The 9,221-nt window shown below is 34.3% G+C and overlaps 1 pseudogene; it reads right to left on the bottom strand.

Moving 5' to 3' along the window:
- Positions 1-454: 454 nt before the first annotated feature.
- Positions 455-1,404, bottom strand: LOC118909735 (olfactory receptor 5B17-like; annotated as a pseudogene).
- Positions 1,405-9,221: the final 7,817 nt, after the last annotated feature.

Here is a 9,221-nt window from a genome sequence, read left to right as displayed (position 1 = left end):
AAACGTTTAAATCAGAAAAATGAGTAGATTATTATTTTCAGTGCAATTTTTAAAACAAAATGTTACGAGTTGGTATTCAAGAGATTAAGGTAAAAATGTCATAATCATATCTGTTTTTATTCTAATACAGCCTTTACTTTTGGAAACTTTCATATGAATATGCTTTTTCTTTCAAATTACTCAGCAATGAGTGAAGCATTAATTTATTAAACTGCCATAATTATTTAGTTCTCGATAAAATGTGCCAATAAAAGCACATACTTCATTAAATAAACTTCATTAAAAACCATTATTACATCCTTTTCTGCATTTTAGATAATTGGAACTTTTCCTCAACTAAATAAATAAGTAATATTAGACAAAACTTTTTGTTCTAATATCCTAAATGACCATTACCACTTGAGTTATATTGTAGGGAGTAGATCCAAAAAAGATGAAATAAATTTTTGTAGATCTACTTCATTAAGAAGAAACCCACAGAATATTTTGCCTTCTCAACTACCTTCTTAAATGCATTCTTGACCTCTTTGTTCCTCAGGCTATAGACCACAGGGTTTAACATGGGGATCATCGTAGTACAGAACACAGATGTGATTTTGTCTGTGTCCATGGAATGGCTGGAACTTGGCTGTAAGTACATAATGACGATAGTCCCATAAAATATGGAAACAGTAATGAGGTGAGAAGCACAGGTAGATAAAACTTTCTGGTATCCCTTTCCTGAATTCATCTTCAGAATGGTAATAAATTTGAACAGGTAGGAAACCAAGATAACAAAAAGTGAAAAAAAGACATTAAAACTTGCGATCAGAACAAGAACTAGCTCATGAGGTGTTTATCAGAGCAAGTCAGAGCCATGACTGCTGGAATATCACAGAAAAAGTGACAGACCACATTGGACACACAGAAAGAGAGACTGAATGTGTCCCCAATGCTAATAGAAGCATTCAGAAAGCCAAGGACATAGCAGCCTATGGCCACACCAGCACACACACTTGTCATGGTGGTGGTGCAATGGAGGGGCTGACACACTGCTGCCTAGAGGTCATAGGCCACTAAGGCCAGGAGATAACTTACCACAGTGGCACAGACTGCCAAGAAGAACATCTGAGCAGCACATGCACTGTAGGAGAGGACCTTGTCTCCTGTAAGGAACAGTGCCATCACCTTCGGTGTGACTGTGGAGGAGTAACAAAAGTCCGCCAGAGACAGGTTACTGAGGAAGAAGTACATGGGGGTGTGGAGACGAGAGTCCAGCAAGATCAACATGATCATCCCCAGGTTTCCAGTCAGAGTCATGAGGTAGATCAGGGTGAACATTATAAAGAGAGGAACCTGTAGTTCTGGGGCACTGGTTAGTCCTAGCAGGATGAATCCTATCACCTGTGTGTTATTCTTCATGGATGCGATTTGAGAATCACGAGATGCTCTGTAGCAACAAGAAGTAAAGGAGCAAAGTGATGAATAAAGAAGAGTTGCCTGGAAATTGAAAAGTACAAGAACTACTTTATTAGAGTGGTAATTTGATTGACAATATTCTCCATTGTTACAGCATGGAAATGACAATGCAATCTAATGGATAATTTAGTGCATAGCAATAAACTTTTGTAGAGGAAGATTCTTCACGGATCTTCTTTTCAACTTCTTAATTTTGTATATGAGCAAACTTCCCTTCACAGGAAGGGGTTAAGCTGTCCATAATCACATGCTTGGAATGGATTGATCTCTTAAATCAGATCTTCTGAGTCTACTAATAACTTACACTTCTATAGTGCTCATATGTATTCATTCAAACCTGTCATTATGTTCATTAGATTGATTAGTTATGCCCATTTATATATGACATAACATAGCAATAAAGAGATTGAGTAATTTATTCAAGTTTACATGGTTATTAACAGAGTCATGCTGTAGATCCAATCACATTGTTTCTGAAGCCAAATGTTATTGATTTTGAATTTATTTTGATTCAATTTACACTTAACCATTGTACCTATTCTACCAAGTTTAATGCTTGGGGTTGCACAGTTCAGTAACTTGCAAATGCATGAGTATATATGCAGTACGATAAAGGAAGCCTTAGAGATAAATAGAGTCAACAAGGGCAACTCTAAAGAGAAGGTATGGAATTGGGTGTGAAATACTGGTCTCTGGGTTGATGTGTATATCCATTGACATATAATCGCTACCATTTACTACCTGGGTGATATTGGTTCTGAATTGAGTTTCCAGAGCCTCATTATACCCATCAGTAAAATGAAGGAAATATCTCAGAATTATTGTGAGTTAAATGAAACAACCATGACTAAGACTAACAGTTCACCCGATGCGAGTGTGCAGTGCAGTGATGAATGTTATCCGTAATGCTCTAACTAGGATGGAATGCTGGTTTAGGGAAGGTTGGTGGTGACGTGTATGGCTTCAGGGATGGGTGGGATTTGAAGTCTGGTAGCTTTTCTCTTTAACTTGGATTTTCTTATGCACTATGTTCACTCTTCTATTTCTTCAGGTATTTCTCACTCTGTCCTACTTCTCCCATATGAACAGCATTGTCAACCATTCTGTGGGAGAACCCAGGGATCTTCAAATACTATTTTAAAAAATGTCTTCTTTTTGATTCACATTTCAGTTTGTGTTGCGTGATTCTTAGACTACATTAGAATCATTCTTGCTCTCATACTGTCAATACTTGGTTGGCTGGATCACAGATATTGAGAGTTGAAAATTCATGTTTGTGAATTTGACTCCAGCCCTGCTTCTAACAAACAGAACCTTTTTACATTCAAATATATTTATTATAAATATTCAAATATTTATATTTGAGGTGTTTGTAAAGGCATTCATTTTCTGGTAACTAATATTTACTACCATCTTCCTCCTGGCTCCTGCACACATTGCTTTACATGTCTGGAACTTATAATATTTGTGTTTATAAACACATTACTCAAATAATAGTATAAGCTATGATTTAATGTTTAGCATTTCCTATGTTTTATGATGACTAGTGTGTTCATATTGGGTCTACATGGATAATACAGAATAATATTGCCATCTCAAAATCTTTAACTTAATCATATTGCACAGTATATTTTACCATGTAAGATAACACAATTACAAGTTCCAGAGATTAAGATAAGGGTACATTTGGGAGCCATTAGTCAGACTGTCACAGTGGGAAGAAGGAATGTAAAATAGGTAAATTATCCATAGCATTATGTACTTACTGTTGAAGCTGAGCCATTTTCACAGATCCCGAGGCCAATTTCCTAATTATTTATATTAACAGAAGAGTAGAAAGAATAATGAACTTGTCCAAGGCCACAAATCTGGAATGAATCCATTCCCATATCAGATCTCTGGGGAGCAGTAACCACTTAAACATCACGCTCACATGCTAGTTATCTAGCATAGAGATGGTCAGAAATCAGACACAATAGACAAGCAGGCAAACAGACTGACAGAAAGATAAGAGTATGGATTGGTGAAAGATTGGTAGATAGATAGAAGATCTATCTATCTATCATCTATCTATCTATCTATCTATCTATCTATCTATCAATCATCTATCAACTAATTAGATAAGTAGAAATATAGAGATGATAGAGGGATGATATAGACAGATGGAGAGAAAGAAAGAAAGAATGAATGAATGAAAGAAAGAAGTAAGGAAAGAAGGAGGAAAGGAAAGGGAGGAAGAAAAAGGAAAAGAAAAGAAAGGGGGGAAGAGAGAATGTGTGGATACATATGCACACACACATACATAGAACTTCACAAACAGTTAATAAAATGGGGAATTTGAATAATTATGTGCCTCCTAAAATTTCACCTAATATGAATCTATTTGAGAAAGATAACTGATTCCATCACCTACACCTTTTATCACTGCAGGGTTAGATTTTTTTAATGTGCAAATAATGAAAAGGGTGTGATTATGGAAAAGAGAGTAAAAGTAGTGTAAGGATCCTGGTAGTTTCATGATGGCCCCTCTGGAGTTTAAAGACATGTTGTTTCATCATTTTGGTTAGCTATCCCATCATTGACAGGCCACCACATAGTAAACATAGTAAATATAATAAACATTTACTTGTGAAAACTAGTAAACTAGTAAACATTATGTGTTTAAAATCACAAATTTATTGTGATTATTGATATTTGAAATTATTAACTAACAAAATTTATTTTGTTTTCATAGATGAAACATTTCTTTCTTCTTTTCATTCTTTTAGGTATCTTAGCCAAATATCAGGATACAGAAGTTAGGAGATTGAAAAATAATATCTTTGTTTTCTTTCCTCAGTTTTCAGTGAACACACATTTACCACCAATTTGATAAATGGCTACAGTGTCATTTATCCTAGGATTTTGCTCATCCTCTGAAGGAAAACACCATGACATTTCATAGTATTACTGTGGTGTGCTATCTGCTGAACAAAATGTTGTAACTTTTGACTACTAGATCTGTATTACGGTTTGAGGAAAAGTATTCAAACAGCCAGATATGAGCTTGAAAACTCATCAAATTTATGGCTGCCTCATTACTTCTGCATGAGTTGCATTTACCACTAGAAATGTATATTTAATATAGAAGCTTACCACATTCTTTGAGAAAAGCCAGGCAATCTTGAAATATGAGTCTACAATCAGAACTCCATCCCTGGAAGAATATACAAATAATTTTGGAGAAACTGTCTCTCATGTACTGGTCAAAAGTTTCCAATGTCCCTGAGTCATGGAGAAAGGGAATGAAGATCATTAACATGAAGGTACGAGGCCTGGATTCAAGTATTTTATCTCCCATGGATTTTTTTTCTGGGTACTTGGCACAGTTATTATTTATCTCTTGCTGAACTCAAGTCTCCTTACTTGTGATATAGAAATAATAAAATTCTCTCTCCAACGTACTTCACATTATTGTGACTGTAAATAGCAAATGAGAGTCTATAAAAGACCTCAGTAAGAGGTTATCCTTTCAACATAAATGAATATAACATTTATCAGCAAATTTTGGTGTCCTTAAAGACTCAGTACAAATAGTTTAGGAAAGGTCAGTGTGTCAACTAAAAAGTACTGGTGTTCATTTGAATAAAAGGTGGCCAGATGGGCTTTGCTCAGAGTCTAGTTTCTTTTAAATAATGTCATGTGGAAATGAAATTTCACATGCCAATAAATGGGAATCAGGAGAAAATTGTGCAAGCATGTTGCTCTCTGGGGAACGGGTCTCCTATGGGAGCAATAAATTCTTATCTCACTTCTCTAGTGAAGAAACAATTAAACTGCACACAGGGACATAGTTGTGTATGTTGAGAAACACACAGATGCACTTTCAGCAATTCACGTCATTCCGCCACCCCCATATTTTATTAAGGTTTAATTTACATACATGAGCAGCAAATTTATTGTGATTATCGATATTTGAAATTATTAAATAACTAAAAAGTTATTTTGTTTTTATAGATGAAACATTTCCTTTCTCTCCTTTTCATTCCTTTAGGTGTCTTAGCTAAATATTAGCAATTATACGTATTAGGACATTGCAAAATAATATTTTTATTTTCTTTCTCAGCTTTCAGAGAACACACAGATATGACAGGTGTTAAAAAGATGGAGATTAAATCAGCCTTAATATTGATTATTAGAGTGAATTCAAAAATTTAATTAATATATATAGGCATATGGGCTTTTTCTACCCTGAATTACCTCCCTATACCTCCCATAGGCTGTCAGTCCCCTATCTACCAACCTGGTAATCATTGTCCTTGTGGAGGCCAATGCTTATTATCTTTACAGAATTGTATCTGTGAATAACTAATGAGGGTGGATATATAAAAGACTTCAGTAAGGGTTTAATTTTTCAGCATACATCAATTGAATATTTATTTTAGGATGTTTTCCCTGTCTATGGTTGCAGACTCACTGCAACTACTCAGTTTGGGGAGGAGCTGGCATATACTACAGATTTAGCATTCATTTGTATAAACGATGACCAAATGAGCTCTGCTCAGAGTCTGGTCCTTTTAAAATAATGTCATGGAAAATCATGATGACATTTCAGAATTTAATGAACAAGAACAAGGAGAAAATAGTACAGGCAAGGAACTCTCAGGGGAAGAACCTTGTGAGGCTGATCATTTCTCCTCCTCCCATAATATATGAAAGAAACAAATTGATTCAGGGACATAATTTAATATATTGAGTAGCACGTACATATATTTGCAGTCTTGCTGTGTTTTCCTTCTGTTCCCTGAGTTTAAAATTAAGGTGACTTCGACATACATCAAGAGTGGTTTTGTTTCATTAATTTACACTTGCTGTGATTTTTGAATTTTGAGATATATTTCCAAAAAATTAATTTTGTTTTCTTTCTGCCACACTTCTTATGTTTTTCTCCCTTACAGTCTTTTGAGTATGATCATGAAATGTTTGGCCACTAAAAATGTTAAGAAATGGAAAAATAAAATCCATGTCTTCTCTTTCTGGGTTTATAAAGAACAGGCAAATAAGACACATGTGGCAGAAAGATGGAGATTAAATTCTGCCTTAATTCTGGTAAGTCAGTTCAAAAGTTTGGTTTAGATCTATAGACAGTTGGGCTTATTCTTTCCTCCAAATTACCCTCGTGGAATCAATGCTGATGGTACTCTACTCACATCCCTTTGGTACTCGTTATTCCTGTGCAGACCAATGCTTATTATGAAAGAAAGAACCAAAAAAGAGACTGCAGCTTTTAGACTGAGGGCTTATTTTACTGCAGGGATATGCTTAGTCCTTGTGTGGGCCATTTATCTAGTGGCAGCCATCATTAAATATCAGAAAAAGTAGACCAAAAATACCCCAGATTCCTCATTTTTCAGGTGGCACAACTGTCATGTTTTATACATTGTTTCCAGTATGATTGAACCTTCATTGTACACATATATAACCTATTTATAATGAGTACATGTGTTGGCTTCCTTCCCTTCCTTGTCCCATTTTTTTACCACCCTACTTTTAACTTGCAGATTAACTACTCCAATTCAAATCCCTGACTCTGTAGGTCAGCTTCTGGGAACCTCATCTAATCTGTACCCTGAGATTATAGGAGTCTCCTTTACATAGAGTAGATTCTGTTCTATTATCTTTACCAAACAAGGCAAAGAGGAAGGAATGACCTTGCTGCAGATAAGCAACACCAAAGAGAAGGAGAAAAGTAAAACAAAACAAGCTCTATTCCTTCTTCCAAATTCTCCAGTCTGATATATTGCATCTCTTCACTCTTGTGGAAACACTTTCACTCTACTTATTTTCACTCAACTTGATTTTTGTATATCTGATAATGTCTTGATTCATCATCTCTCTCAAACAGTAGTTCATCTGGATATAGAAATCTGGAATAACATTTGTTTTCCTTCAGCCTTTGAATATATGTGTCAACTGCCTGCTGACTTTTATTCTTTTTTTTTCTGATGAGAAGTCTGATGCAAATCTGATTATTATTACTTTGTTTCTTTCTCTGCCATTGTAAAAACTTTGTTCTTGTCCCTGCTTTTCCACTTGCACAATAAGATGATCCAAACAAAAAAATTTAATGTATTTCTCAGAAATAAGTGTGATTCTTTAAATAGGGGGCTTAAATTTCTTCAAGTAGTACATTTGGAACCATTTTCTATTTGAAAATTAATTTTGTCCTATTCTCTGTATTCTTCCCTTATGGATTTCATACACAGTACATTGGAGTTTCTCAATCGATTCTGCCTTTTGCTGAAATTGTCTTTCTTGTTTTTTTCCATTTTTTCTCTACTTTGTATTTTGAATAGTTTTATATTCTAACTTCTATGTGCTAAATCTTACTTTCATTTCATCTAAATTTCTCCAATCCATTAAATGATTGATAAAAGTTTTTATGTAGTATACATAATCTTTACTGTATTTTGATTTTATTTATATTTCTTATGTTTTATATTTTATTATATTTTTATATGATAGTATTTCATTTATACCTTTTCAGAGAAATTTTAAGTTTACAGTAATAGAAAGGTACAGAAATTTACTATATACTTCCTGCTCTTACACACGTATAGCCTATGCCATTACCAACACCCCTACAAAGGTGGCACATTTACAACTGATGCACTTACACTGACACATCATAAACAGCCAAGTCCACAGTTACCTCAGTGCTCGCTCAGTGTTGTACATTTGATGGGTTTGGACAAATGTACAGTGAATTGAATCCACCATTAGAGAATCACACAAAGCATTTTCACTGCCCTAAAAATCCTCTGTGCTCCACATATCCCACCCTCCTTTCTCTCAGTTTTTGGCAACTAAGCTTTTTACCATCTCTATAGTTTTACATTTTCCAGAATGACATATAGTTGGAATTATACACTATGTAATCTTCTTATATAGTTTTATTTTTCACGTATCATGCAATTAAGTTTCCACCATGTTTTTTTCATGGCTTGATAGCTCATTGCTATTTAATATTGAATAATATTCTATTTTCTGGATATACCAACAGTTTATTAATCCATTCACCTACTAAAGAACTCCTCAGTTGTTTCTAAGATTTAGCTACTATGAATAAAGCAACTATCAATTTCCATGTGCAGGTTTTTGAGTGGACATAAGTTTTCAACTCCTTTGGGTAAATACCAAGGAGTGATTGTAGAATCATATGGTGAAAGTATGTTTCCTTTTGTAAGAAAATACTGTCTTCCAAAGTAGCTGTACCATTTTGCACTCCCAAAGCAGTGAGCAAGAGTTCCTGTTTCTCCACATCCTCACTGGTCAAATTGGTATCATCAGAGTTCTATATTTTGGCCATTTTTATAGGTGTATGGTATTATCTCATGATTTTTTTAAATTGAGGTATAATTGAAATACATCATTACATAAGTTTCAGAAAAAATTGAGCATTTGTGTTATATTGTCCCACAAAGCACCAGTGTGAGAATATTAGCATATTCAAGCATAATCTTATAGATACTGAGATATGGAAGCCTCCTGTTATATAGAGATACTAAATTAGAAAAGGATACATATTTATGTGGGTAGGTTTTGGATAGTATAGAGTTCCTTGAGGGTTAAAATTAAAATCACAAAGATTATGCATTATACTATCATAGTAAATGTACATTATCTTAATGATTGATAGATATTGTCATGTTTATATTCTATATAGATATTTAGAAGCATGTTAATTTTATTTCATATATATGAAGTGATTTTCAAACATAATC

Source organism: Manis pentadactyla, chromosome 9 (assembly GCF_030020395.1).
Source record: "Manis pentadactyla isolate mManPen7 chromosome 9, mManPen7.hap1, whole genome shotgun sequence".
Lineage (NCBI taxonomy): Eukaryota > Metazoa > Chordata > Mammalia > Pholidota > Manidae > Manis > Manis pentadactyla.
This window is presented reverse-complemented; position numbering and strand designations above follow the sequence as displayed.